A 15,091-nucleotide genomic window follows, 5' to 3' on the forward strand; every position below is an offset into this window, starting at 1 on the left:
GGAAATCATACGGTATTTGACCTTCTCCCTCTGACTTATTTCACTTTGCATTATACCCTCAATGTCCACCCATGTTGTCACAAATGGCTGGATTTCATCGTTTCTTATGGCTGAGCAGTATTCCATTGTGTATATATACCACAGCTTCTTTATCCATTCGTCCCTTGATGGGCACTTAGGTTGCTTCCAAGTCTTGGCTATTGTGAATAACGCTGCAATGAACACAGGGGTGCATGTACCTTTACAAATTGGTGTTTTCAAGTTCTTTGGATAAATACCCAGCAGTGGAAGAGCTGGATCATATGGTAGTTCTATCCTTGATTTTTTGAGGAATCTCCATACTGTTTTCCATAGTGCTGCACCAGTTTGCACTCCCACCAGCAGTGTATGAGAGTTCCCTTCTCTCCACATCCTCTCCAACACATGTTGTTTCCTGTCTTATTAATTATAGCCATTCTGACGGGCGTGAGGTGATATCTCATTGTAGTTTTGATTTGCATTTCCCTGATAGTTAGTGATTTTGAACATCTTTTCATGTGTCTGTTGGCCATCTGTATATCTTCTTTGGAGAAATGTCTGTTCAGGTCTTTTGCCCATTTTTTAATTGGGTTGGTAGTTTTTTTGTTGTTGAGATGCGTGAGTTCTTTATATATTTTGGAGATTAAGCCCTTATCAGATGTATGGTTTGCAAATATCTTCTCCCAATTGTTAGGTTGTCTTTTCGTTTTGTTGATGGTTTCCTTTGGTGTGCAGAAGATTTTTAGTTTGATGTAGTCTCATTTGTTTATTTTTTCTATTGTTTCTCCTGCCCGGTCAGATGTGGTATTTGAAAAGATGTTGCTAAGAACGATGTCGAAGAGCGTACTGCCTATGTTTTCTTCTAGAAGTTTCATAATTTCAGGTCTTACATTCAAGTCTTTAATCCATTTGGAATTAATTTTTGTGTATGGTGTAAGGTAAGGGTCTACTTTCATTTTTTTGCATGTGGCTATCCAGTTTTCCCAACACCATTTGTTGAAGAGACTTTCTTTTCCCCATTGTATGTTCTTGGCTTTTTTGTCAAAGATTAGCTGTCCATAGACGTGTGGGTTTATTTCTGGGCTTTCGATTCTATTCCATTGATCTGTGTGTCTGTTTTTGTGCCAGTACCATGCTGTTTTGGTTACTATAGCTTTGTAGTATATTTTGAAATCAGGGAGTGTGATGCCTCCAGCTTTGTTCTTTTTTTCTCGGGATTCCTTTAGCTATTCGGGGTCTTTTGTTGTTCCATATAAATTTTAGGATTCTTTGTTCTATTTCTGTGAAAAATGTTGTTGGAATTTTGATAGAGATTGCATTGAATCTATAGATGGCTTTAGGAAGTATGGACGTCTTAACTATGTTAATTCTTCCAATCCAAGAGCACGGAATATCTTTCCATTTCTTTGTGTCTTCTTCAACTTCTTTTGGCAATGTTTTATAGTTTTCGGTGTACAGATCTTTCACCTCTTTGGTTAAGTTTATTCCTAGGTATTTTATTATTTTTGTTGCAATTGTAAATGGGATGGTATTCTTAATTTCTCTTTCTGCTACTTCGTTGTTAGTGTACAGAAATGCAACTGATTTTTGTATGTTGATTTTGTATCCTGCAACTTTACCATATTCGTTTATTACTTCTAAAAGTTTTCTGGTGGATTCTTTAGGGTTTTCTATATATAAAATCATGTCATCTGCAAATAGTGACAGTTTCACTTCTTCCTTTCCAATTTGGATCCCTTTTATTTCTTTCTCTTGCCTGATTGCTCTGGCTAGGACTTCCAATACTATATTAAATAGGAGTGGTGACAGTGGGCATCCTTGTCTGATTCCTGTTCTTAGAGGGATAGCTTTCAGTTTTTCACCATTGAGATTGATATTAGCTGTGGGTTTCTCATATATGGTCTTTATTATGTTGAGGTACTTTCCTTCTATACCCATTTTATTCAGAGTTTTTATCATAAATGGATGCTATATCTTTTCAAATGCTTTCTTTGCATCTATTGAAATGATCATGTGATTTTTGTTCTTCATTTTATTAATGTGGTGTATTACGTTGATTGATTTGCGAATGTTAAACCATCCCTGCATACCTGGAATAAATCCCACTTGATCATGGTGTATAATCTTTTTAACGTATTGTTGTATGTGATTTGCTAGTATTTTGTTGAGTATTTTTGCATCGATGTTCATCAGCGATATTGGCCTGTAATTTTCTTTTTTTGTGTGTGTTGTTCTTGTCTGGTTTTGGTATCAGGGTAATGTCAGCTTCGTAGAATGAGTTAGGGAGCTTCCCCCCCTCCTCAATTTTTTGGAAGAGTTTGAGAAGGATAGGTATTAAGTCTTCTTTGAACGTTTGGTAGAATTCACCAGGGAAGCCGTCTGGTCCTGGACTTTTATTTTTGGGGAGGTTTTTGATTACTGTTTCGATCTCCTTACTGGTGATTGGTCTATTCAAATTCTCTACTTATTCTTGATCCAGTTTTGGAAGGTTGTATGATTCTAAGAATTTATCCATTTCTTCCAGATTGTCGAATTGGTTGGCATATAGCTTTTCATAGTATTCTCTTATAATCTTTTGTATTTCTGAGGTGTCTGTTGTAACCTCTCCTCTTTCACTTCTGATTTTACTTATTTGTGCCTTCTCTCTTTTTTTCTTGGTGAGTCTAGCTAAAGGTTTGTCAATTTTGTTGATCTTTTCAAAGAACCAGCTCTTGGTTTTATTAATTTTTTCTATTGTTTTTTTGGTCTCTATTTCATTTATTTCTGCTCTGATTTTCATTATTTCCCTTCTTCTACTGATTTTGGGCTTTGTTTGTTCTTCTTTTTCCAGTTCCTTTAGGTGCATTGTTAGATTGTTTATTTGAGATTTTTCTTGTTTGTTGAGATAGGCCTGTATTGCTATAAACTTCCCTCTTAGAATCGCTTTTGCTGTATCCCATAAATTCTGGCATGTCGTATTTTCATTTTCACTTGTCTCCAGGTATTTTTTGATTTCTTCTTTGATTTCTTCATTAACCCAGTCGTTGTTCAGTAGCATTTTGTTTAATCTCCATGTATTTGTGGCTTTTCTGATTTTCTTCCTATAGTTGATTTCTAGTTTCATATCGTCGTGGTCAGAAAAGATGCTTGGTATTATTTCAATCTTCTTAAATTTATGGAGACTTGTTTTGTGGCCTAATATGTGATCAATCCTGGGGAATGTTCCATGTGCATTTGAAAAGAACGTGTATTCTTCGGTTTTTGGATAGAATGCTCTGTATATATCTACTAGGTCCATCTGTTCTAGTGTGTCGTTTAAGGCCAATGTTTCCTTATTGATCTTCTGTTTGGATGATCTATCCGTTGGTGTAAGTGGAGTGTTAAAGTCCCCTACTATTATTGTTTTACTGTCTATTTCTGTTTTTATGTTTGTTAATAATTGCTTTATATATTTGGGTGCACCTACATTGGGTGCGTAGATATTTACAAGTGTTACATCCTCTTGTTGGATTGTTCCTTTGATCATTATGTAATGCCCTTCTTTGTCTCTTTTTACAGTTTTTGTTTTAAAGTCTATTTTGTCTGATATGAGTACTGCTACCCCAGCTTTCTTTTCATTGCCATTTGCGTGGAGTATCTTTTTCCATCCCTTCACTTTCAGTTTGTGAGTGTCTTTAGGTCTGAAGTGTGTCTCTTGTATGCAGCATATATATGGGTCTTGTTTTTTTATCCAGTCAGCCACCCTATGCCTTTTAATTGGAGCATTTAGTCCAGTGACGTTTAAAGTAGCTATTGATAAGTATGTACTTACTGCCATTTTTTAACCTTTTTTATTTCTCAGTGTTTTAGTAGTCCTTCTCTGTTCCTTACTTCTTCTATACAGAATTGATGGTCACTTTAGTTTGACCCCTGTCTGAAAGCTCTAAACTTTAACTCCCCTCCCTCCTTCCTCCTTTTATGTTTTTGATATCATATCTAACCTCTTTTTTGTGCATTTGTATCCATTATGTTCTAATCATGGAAATAGATAATTTTTCCTATTTGTGGTCTTCTTTTTTCCCCTTAAATCAGTCCCTTTAACATTTCTTATAGCACTGGTTTCTTGGTGACAAATTCCTTTAATTTTTGCTTATCTGGAAAAATTTTGATCTCTCCTTCCATTTTGAATGATAACCTTGCTGGGTAGAGTATTCTTGGCTGTAAGGTTTTTCCTTTTAGCACTTTAAATAGATCGTGCCATTCTCTTCTAGCCTGTAAGGTTTCTGCTGAGAAGTCAGCTGATAGACTTATGGGGTTTCCTTTGTATGTAACTTGACATTCTCTTGCGGCTTTTAGGATTCTGTCTTTATCTTTAATTCTGGACATTTTGATTATGATGTGTCTTGGTGTGGGCCTCCTTGGGTTTATCTTGTTTGGGACTCTCTGTGCTTCCTGTACCTGGATGTCTGTTTCCTTCCTTAGGTTAGGGAAGTTTTCATCTATTATTTCTTGAAATAGATTCTCTGCCCCTTGTCTCGCTCTTCTCCTTCCGGGACACCTATAACACGGATGTTAGTGCGCTTGATGTTGTCCCAGAGGTCCCTTAGACTGTCCTCACTCTTTTTAATTCTTTTCTCTTTTACCTGTTCACCTTGGGTAATTTCTTCTAGTCTTTCATCCAGCTCACAGATCCATTCTTCTGTATCCTCTACTCTGCTTTTGAGTCCCTCTAATGAATTTTTCATTTCCAGTATTGTATTCTTCATTTCTGATTGGTTCTTTTTTATGTCTTCCATTTCTTTGTTGACATTCTCACTGAGTTCATCTATTCTTTGCCCCAGATCAGTGAGCATCCTTAACACTCTTAGTTTGAACTCTCTGTCGGGTAGGTTGCTCATTTCTGTTTCACTTAGTTCCTTTTCTGGGGTTTTGTCCTGTTCCCTTACTTGGAATGTATTCTTTTGCCTCCTCATTTTGCCTCTTTCCCTGTGCTTGTGTCTACGTATTAGATAGGTCAGCTACGTCTCCTGCTCTTGGATAGGTGACCTGATGTAAGTGATGCCTTAGGAGGCTTCCAGTGTGCTTCCCTCAGTTCTCAATGTTCCAGGGGTGGCCCCTATGTGGGCTACGTGTGTCCTTCTATTGTGGCCTGTTAGCTCTCCCTATAGGCGCCCAGGGAGGCTGAGTTATGCTCCTGGCCAGCTGTTGTAATGCTCAGCTGCTTGTAGTTGTTGTGGGCCCTTCAGTCTCTTTATCAGGTGTGGGTCACCCCAGCACAGTTGGCTGTAAGTTCTAATACCACATTTGTGTTGCAGTATTTCTTTTAACTTAGTAGGCCCCCAGTGTGGCAGATTGTTTGGCTCAGGGCCTTACAATTGCTGCAAGCCTCTAGCCTATTATGTCTCTTGTCAGCTCTCTGAGCATTGCAGCTGGGTGGGGCTGGCCTCAGGCACAGGAACACCCAATTGTTTCAGGCTTTGGAAGGTGGGGGCAAACCTCCTATGTGGGTCTTTGAGAAGCACAAGTCTTCTGCAGCTGACAAGCCCTGTTGCCCACAGGTCCACACACACAGTCAACACAGTCCTGCCCCGTGTGTGTGCCCCAACCTCCCCAAGCGGACCCAGTCTCTCCACGGCGGGAGCCCCACACACTCTGCCACCGCCCCACACTCTCCACCCGCTCCTTGTGCACACCCTGCCCTGCTCAACTCGGCTCACTTGCCAGGCTGCAGAGAATCCAGTCACCAATCTATGCAGGCCCACACGTTGCCTGAGGGCTTGTTGTTGGGTGGGGCCAGTCTCTAGGGTGGGCTGCCTGCCCTGGCTGAGCTGGATTAAATCGGTGCTTTAGCGAGTGGAGCAGACCCTGGGCTAGCTGGCCTCAGGGAGAACTCCAATGGCTGGCGTCTGTGTCAGCACGCTCACACCAGGCCACATCAATGGCTGCCACCAATGTCACAGTCCCTGGAGAGGTCTCACCCCTCGCCGAGATGCACTCAGGGCCTATTAGGTGAGTCTGTTGTCACCAAAGCACTGTGCACCTTTCTTTCTGGTGATTTTAGGATGCTTTCTGGAACAGGTGAGTTTGTGCGTGGGCCCTTTAAGAGCCAGTTTTAGTTTCTTTGTGAACCGGTTATTCTGGGGGTGCTCCCCAATGTTTTAGTAGCAGGCAAAGTCAGATATTATGCCGCTGGTGTCGATTGTGCTGTGTCCACAAAATGCCCACAGTGGGGGCGCTCCCCTGCTCAGGACCCCGCGCCTCCAGGGAGGGTGCGTACCTGTGAGCTGCTCCTGGCGGCCGTGAAGCTGGCGGTTTGTGAAGGCGGCGTTTTTCCTCTCCGGAAGGGAGTCTCTGCCTCTTCTACCCCAGTTAGGATTGTCCGTTGTTGCAGGAGTTCCTCTTATCCAGTTTTCAGTTCTGTCTCAGGGGTAATTTTTCCACGAGTAGTTGTAAATTGGCTGTGTTCACGGGAGGAGGTGAGTTCAGAGTCTGCCTACGCTGCCATCTTGACTCCGCCCGGACAGGTATAACACCTTATATCTCATTGTAGGTTTGATTTGCATTTCCCTACTAATTAGTGATGTTGAACATCTTTCCATGTGCCTTTTGGCCATCTCTTTATCTTCTTTTGAAAGATGTCTGTTCATATCCTCTATCTGTTTTTGATCCAGTTGTTTGCTTTTGTTTTTTGTTGTTGAGTTGTATAAGTTCTTTATATATTTTGGAAATCATCCCTTTATTGAATACATGATTTTCAAATATTTTCATTAGACTATTGGTGGTAAGCACAATGCAGTCTATACAGAAACTAATAAATAACTATACAGCAACTAACAAATAATGATATACACCTGAAATTACACAATATCAGAACCATTATATCCTCAATAAAATAATTTTTCAAAAATAATAACATTTTCAAAAGTAAAAATAAAAAATAAAGAGAAATGTGAGACTGTGTGGAATTATCTCCCAACTGATACTTACCCTTTTCTAACAGCTGAGTACTCCTTATTTCCTTGACTCTTCTTCCTCCACTGGACTCTAAACTCAAGAAACTTCTTATTTTATTTCTCATCTATTTTATTTATTGTAAAACAATCTCTGGCATATGAAGGATGTTTAATAAAGCTTTTGCTGAATGAATCTGCTTTAAAATATACAGGAACTTTTCAAAATGCCAAAGCATAGGGAAATTATTTAGAAATTAAATCAATTAGTAAGATGTACTGCTTTACAATAAGCAAAATATAATACAATAACTTTTTAGTAATATTTGATGGCTTGGGAAAATACTTATGGTAGGTAGAAAAACGTATGCAATCTGTATATTGAAGGTCATTTCAGTTTTGTAAATAAACACATTTCCCCACATTTGTATAGGAAAATCATGAAGGAAAATGCAACAAAAGGTCAAGAATTTTATAAATGATTTCGTTGATGTCGTACTGATTTATAACATTGGATAATTTCAGGGCTACATTATTGTATATGAGTTTCTGTATAGACTGCATCATGCTCACCAAAAATACTCTAATTTTTATCTGTCACCATATATATGTACCTCTTTACACTCTTCTCCCTACCCCCCATTCCCTTTCCCTCTGGTAACCACTAATCTGTTCTCACTGTCCATGTGTTTATTTATCTTCCACATATGAGTGAAGAAATAAGGTGTTTGTCATTCTCTGGCTTATTTTGCTTAACATAATACCCTCAAGGTCCATCCACGTTGTTCCTAATGGGACAACTTGCCTTTTTTATCACTGAGTAGTACATATACACCACGCCTTCTTTATCCATTCATCAGTTGATGGGCACTTGGGTTGCTCCTGCATCTTCGCTGTTGTGAATGATGCTGCAACGAATATAGGGATGCATAAATCTCTCTGTATCGTTGATTTCATGTTCTTAGGATAAAAACCCAGTAGTGGGATAGCTAGATCGTATAGTATGTCTATTTTTAATTTTTTGAGGAATCTCCATACCATTTTCCATAGAGGCTGCACCAGTTTACATTCCCACCAGCAGTGAATGAGGGTTCCCTTTCTCCACATCTTCTCTAACATTTGTTATTTTTTTTTTGGCAAATATAGCCATTCTGACAGGTGTAAGGTGATATCTCATTGTAGTTTTGATTTGCATTTCCCTAATAATTACTGATTTTGAACATCTATTCACGTGCCTATTGGCCATCTGTATATCTACTTTGGAAAAATATCTGTTCATATGCTCTGCCCATTTTTTGATTTTGTTTTTTTTGTTGTTGTTGTTGAGTTGTACGAGTTCTTTATATGTTTTGGAAATTAACCCCTTGTTGTATATAAGAATGAAAATATTTTCTCTCATTGTGGGTTGTCTTTCTTTTTGTTCATGGTTTCCTTTGCCTTGCAGAAAATTTTCCATTTGATGTAGCCCCATTTTTAATTTTTTTTCTTTTGTTTCCCTTGCCTGAGTAGACATGGTATTTGAAATGATGCTGGTAAGACCAATGTTAAAGAGTGTACTGCCTATATTTTCTTCTAGAAGTTTTATGGATTCAGGTCTTACATTCAAATATTTAATCCATTTTGAGTTAATTTTTGTGTATGGTGTAAGATAATGGTCTACTTTCATTCTTTTGAATGCAGCTGTCCAGTTTTTACCAACAGCATTTTTTGAAGAGACTTTTCTTTCTCCATTGTATGTTCTTGGCTCCTCTGTCAAAGATTGGCTCTCCTTAGATGTCTCATTTTATTATTTTATTCCTGGGTTTTCAATTCTGTTCCATTGATTTGTGTGTCTGTTTTTGTGCCAGTGCCATGCTGTTTTGATTACTATGAGTTTGTAGTATATTTTGAAGTCAGGGATTTTGATGCCTCTAGCTTTCCCCCCCCCCCCCTCTGGATTACTTTGGCTATTCTGGGTTTTTTGTTGTTTCATATAAATTTTAGGATTCTTTGTTCTATTTCTGTGAAGAATGTCACTGGGATTCTCATTGGGATTGAATTGAATCTGTAGATTGTTTTAGCTAATATGGACATTTTAACTACCTTTGTTCTTCCAATCCTTGAGAATGGAATATATTTCCACTTCTTTATGTCTTCAATTTCCTTCAATAATGTCTTATAGTTTTCACTGTATAGGTCTTTCACCACCTTGGTTAAATTTATTCCTAGATATTTTATTCTTTTTGTTGTGATTTTAAATGTGATTGTATTCTTGACTTCTCTTTTTTGTTAGTTTGTTATTAGTGTATAGAAATGCAACTCATTTTTCTAGGTTGACTTTATACTCTTCAACTGTGCTGTAGTTGTTGATGATTTCTAATCGTTTTCCAGTGGATCCCTTAGGGTTTTCTAGATATAGAACCATGTCTTCTGCACATAGTAAAATGTTTACTTCTTCCTCTCCAATTTGGATACCATTTATTTCTCTTTCTTACCTGATTGTTCTGGCCAAGACTTCCAGTATTATGTTGAATAGGAGTGGTAAGAGTTGGCATCCTTATCTTGTTCCCTGTCTCAGAGGGATGGCTTTCAATTTTTCACCAATAAGTATGATATTGCTTTAGGTTTGTCATATGTGATCTTTTTTTTTAATTTTTGTTTATTGCAGTAATATTGGTTTATAACATTGTAAAAATTTCAGGTGTACATCATTATACTTCTATTTCTGCATAGATTACATCATGTTCACCACCATATATGATCTTTATTATGTTGAGGAACTTACCTTATATGGCATTTTTTGAGAGTTTTTATCATAAATGGATGCTGGGTCTTGTCAAATGTGTTCTCTGCATCTACTGAGATGATCACGTGATTTTCATTCCTCATTTTTTATTGTGGTTTATCACATTGATTTATTGTGACTGTTGAACCATCTCTCTGTTCTTGGTGTAAATATCGCTTGGTCATGATGTATGATCCTTTAATGTATCACTGTATTCAAGTTGCCAATTTTTTGCTAAAGATTTTTGTATCAATGTTCCTAAGTAATATTGGCCTGCAATTTTCCTCCTATGTGTTGTCTTTGTCTGACATGGTATCAGGATAATGTTGGCCTCATAGAATGTATTTGGGGGTATACCACTTTCTTTAATTTTTTGGAATATTTTGAGAATTATATGTGTTAAATATTCTTTGATTGTTTGGTAGGATTCTCCAGAGAAGCTAACTTGTCCTGGACTTTCCTTTTTTGGGAGGTTTTTGATCACTGTTTCAATCTCTTTACTTGAAACTGCTCTATTCAGATTCTATATTTCTTCTTGATTCACTTTTGTGAGGTTGTATGAGTCTAAGAATTTATCCACTTCTAGATTATCCAATTTGTTGGCATATATTTTATCATAGTATTCTCTTATAATCCTTGTATCTATTGTAAATTCTCCTCTTGCATTTTTACTTATATTTTTGGAGCCTTCTCTCTTTTTTCCATAGTGAGTCTGGGGAAGGCTTTGTCAATTCTTTATCTTCTCAAAGAACCAGCTGCTAGTTTCGTTGATCCTTTCTATTATTATTTTAGTCTCTACTTCCTTTATTGCTGCTCTAATTTTTCCATTTCTCACCTCCCGCTGACTTTGGCCTTTGTTTCTTCTTCTTTTTCCAGTTGTGTTAAGTGTACTTTCAGATTACTTATTTGAGTTTTTTCTTGTTTGTTGAGGTAGGCCTGGATTAGTATAAATTTCCCTCTTAGTACCACTTTTGCTGCATCCCATAAGAATTGAGATGTTGTATTCTCTTTTGTCTCCAGGCATTTTTTGATTTCTCCTTTGATTTCTGCATTGATCCAGCGGGTGTCCAGTAGCATGTTTTTTTATTCTTCATATATTTGTCAATTTTCTAGCTTTTTTCTTGTAGTTGATTTCCAGTTTCATTACATTGTGGTTAGAAATGATGCTTGATATGATTTCAATCTCCTTAAATTTATTGAAGCTTACCTTGTTTCTCACATATGGCCTATCTTTGAGAATGTTCCACGTGCATTTGAGAAGAATTTAGAACAGTGTATTCTACTGTTTTTGGATAGAAACAAGCCCATCTGGTCTAGTATTTCATTTAAACCACTGTTTCTTTGTTGACTTTCTGTCTTGATTACCTATCCATTGATGTAAGTGGGCTGTTGAGGTTCCCTACTATTATTGTGTTGCTGTCAATTTCTCCCTTTAGGTCTATTAGTAGTTACTTTATATACTTTATTGTTCCTGTTTTAGGTGTATATATATTCATAAGTGTTATGTCATCTTTACTGAATGCCTCTTTTATCATTATATACTGCCACACTTTGTTTCTCATTGTCTTTGTATCTTAAAGTCTGCTTTGTGTGATGTAAGTGTGGCAACATCTCCTTTATTTTGCTTGACATTTGCTTGGAGTATCCTCTTCCATCCCTTCACTCTGAGCCTATGTTTGTCTTTAGAGCTGAGATGCATTTCCTGGAGGCAGCATATTGTTTGGTATTTTTCTTTTTTTAATCCATCCAGGCAATCTGAGTCTTTTGATTGGAGAATTCAGTCAATTTACATTTAGAGTGATTATTGATATATGAAGGTTTAATATTGTCATTTTATCTGTTGTTATGTGGGTGTTCTATATTTTTATTGTTGATTTTCCCTTGTTTTTCTGAATGTCATTTCTGTTTGGTGGTTTTCTGTGATAGTTTTCTCATTATTTATGATTTAAAGCTCTGCTCTGATTTTTTGTTTAGTGGGGACCATGAGGTTTGTATAAAAGATCTCATAGATGGGAGAGTCCATTTTCTGATAGCTTCTTACCTCCATTAGCCTAAGCAGATTTTCATCCCTTTTCCCTTCCCCTTTTGAATTATTGTTGTCACAAGCTATTCTTTTTTGTGCTTTGTGACTAAATTGAAATGTTTATAGTAATTTAATGCTTTCTTTTCCTTTACCTTTTACATTATAATTGTTTATTAACCTGTTCTGATAGAGAGCTAGAATCTTCCAATTTTGTCTGTCAATTTATCTCCTTGCTCAAACCTTTGTAAACCTTTGCCTTTTTTTCAGGTAGGAGAGCTTCCTTCGTCATGTCTTCTAAGGCGGATCTAGAAGTGATGAAATCTATCAGCTTTTGTTTATCTGAAAAGATTTTATTTCTCTGTCCACCTGAACAATAGTTTGTTGGATAGCGTATTCTTGGCTGAAAGTTTTTGTCTTTCAAAAACTTCAAAAACTGTCTTTTCTTTTCTTTTTTTAAATTTTTTATTGATGTTTTATAGATTATGACACTGTGAAATTTTGAGATGTACATTTTTCTTTGTCCATCACCATATATATGTCTCCCTTCACCTGTTGTGCCCACCCCACACCCCCATTGCCCCTGGTAAGCACAATATAGTTTTCTCTGTCCATGTGTTGGTTTATATTCCATGTATTAGTGAGATCATACAGTATTTGTCTTTCTCTTTCTGGCTTACTTCACTTAACGTGATACCCTCCAGGTCCATCCGTGTTGCTGCAAATGGGACGATTTTATCTTTTTTTTATAGCTGAGTAGTATTCCATGGTATATATATATATACTGCATATTCTTTATCCAATCATCAGTTGAGAGACACTTGGGTTGCTTCCACTTCTTGACTACAGTGAATTATGCTGCAATGAACATAGGGGTGCATAAGCCTCTTTGGATTGTTGATTTCAGGTTTGTTGGATAGATTCCCAAGAGTGGGATAGCTGGATCATAGGGCATCTTTATTTTTAATTTTTTAAGGAATCTCCATACCGTTTTCCATAGAGGCTGCACCAGTTTGCATTCCCACCAGCTGTGTATGAGGGTTCTTCTTTCTCCACATCCTCTCCAACGTTTGTTGTTTTTTATCTTGGTGATTATAGCCATTCTAAAGGCTATATTTCCCTGATGTGATTAGTGATGTTGAACATCTTTTCATGTGCCTGTTGACCATCTGTATATCTTCTTTGGAGAAGTGTCTGTTCATTTCCTCTGCCCATTTTTGACCGGGTTGTTTGTTTTTTTTTGTTGTTCAGTTGTGTAAGTTCTTTATATATTATGAAGATCAGCTCCTTGTCGCATATATGTTTTGCAAATATTCTCTCCCAGCTGGTTTGTTGTCTGTTCATCTTGATTCTGGTTTCGTTTGTCTTGTAGAAGCTCTTCAATCTGATAAAGTCCCACTTATTTTTTCTTTAGTTTCACTAGTCTGTGTAGGCATGTGATTCGAAAAGATTACATTATGACCAATGTCAAATAGTGTGTGGTCTATATTTTCTTCTATGAGTTTTATAGTTTCAGGTCTCACCCTCAGGTTTTTGATCCATTTTGAGTTAATTTTTGTGAATGGTGATAGCAGATGGTCCACTTTCATTCTTTTGCCTGTGGCTGCCCAGTTTTCCCAACACCATTTATTGAAGACACTTTCCTTTCTCCATTGTATGTTCTTAGCACCTTTGTCGAAAATTAGCTGTGCGTATATGTGTGATTTTATTTCTGGGCTTTCAATTCTGTTCCATTGATCTGTGCATCTGTTTTTGTACCAGTACCATGTTGTTTTGATTACTATTACTTTGTAGTATGTTTTGAAGTCAGGGATTATGATGCCTCCAGTTTTGTTCTTTTTTCTTAGGATTGCTTTAGCTATTTGGGGTCTTTTGTTGCCCCATATGAATTTTAGTATTCTTTTTTGTGTTTCCGTGAAGAATGTCATTGGGATTCTGATTGGGATTTCATTAAATCTGTAGATTGTTTTAGGTAGTACAGACATTTTAACTATGTTTATTCTTCTAATCCATGTGCATGGGATGTCTTTCCACTTCTTTATGTCATCATTGATTTCTTTCAGTAATGTCTTGTAGTTTTCATTGTATAGGTTTTTCACTTCCTTGATAAGATTTATTCCTAGATATTTTATTCTTTTTGATGCAATTGTAAATAGTATTATATTTAAGCTCTCTTTCTGTTAGTTCGTTATTAGAATACAGATATGTAACTGATTTTTGTAGATTCATTTTGTACCCTGCGACTTTTCTGGAGTTATTGATTATTTCTAATAGTTTTCCAATTGATTCTTTAGGGTTTTCTATATATAAAATCAAGTCATCTGCAAATAGTGAGAGTTTAAATTCCTTGTTGCCTATTTGGATTCCTTTTATTCATTTTTCTTGCCTAATTGCTCTGGCCAAAACCTCCAGTATTATGTTGAATAAGAGTGATGAGAGTGGGCAGCCCTGCCTCATTCCTGTTTTCAGAGGAATGACTTTCAGTCTTTCTCCGTTGAGTATGATGTTGGCTATGGGTTTGTCATAAATAGCCTTTATTATGTTGAGGTACTGTCCTTCTATACCGATTTTGTTGAGAGTTTTTATCATAAATGGACATTGTATCTTGTCAAATGCTTTCTCTGTGTCTATTGAGATGACCAGGTGGTTTTTATTCTTTGTTTTGTTGATGTAGTTTATCACGTTGATTGATTTGTGGATGTTGAACCATCCCTGCGTCCCTGGTATATATCCCACTTGATCATGGTGTATGATCTTTTTAATGTATTTTTGTATTCAGTTTGCCAGTATTTTCTTGAGGACTTTTGAATCTATTTTCATCAGCTATATTAGCCTGTAATTTTCCTTCTTTGTATTGTCTTTGTCTGGCTTTGGTATCATGGTGATGTTGGCCTCATAGAATGATTCAGGAAGAGTTCCATCTTCCTCTACTTTTTGGAATTATTTGAGAAAGATGAGTGTTAAATCTTCTTTGAATATTTTGTAAAATTCACCAGAGAAGCCATCTGGTCCTGGACTTTTATTTTTTGGAGGTTTTTGATTACTATTTCAATCTCTCTACTTGTGATTGGTCTATTCAGATTCTGCATTTCTTCTTGGTTCAGTTTTGGGAGGTTGTATGAGTCTAAAAGTTTATCCATTTCCTCTAGTTTGTCCAATTTGTTGGCATATAATTTCTCGTAGTATTCTCTTAGAATCCTCTGTATTTGCATGGTATCTGTTGTAATTTCTCCTCTTTCATTTCTAATTTTATTTACTTGAGCCTTTTCTCTTTTTTTCTTTGTAAGTCTCGCTAAGGGTTTGTCAATTTTGTTTATCTTGTCAAAGAATCAACTCTTTGTTTCATTAATCCTCTCCACTGTTTTTGGTCTCAATTTCATT

This window comes from Diceros bicornis, chromosome 36 (genome assembly GCF_020826845.1).
Source record: "Diceros bicornis minor isolate mBicDic1 chromosome 36, mDicBic1.mat.cur, whole genome shotgun sequence".
Lineage (NCBI taxonomy): Eukaryota > Metazoa > Chordata > Mammalia > Perissodactyla > Rhinocerotidae > Diceros > Diceros bicornis.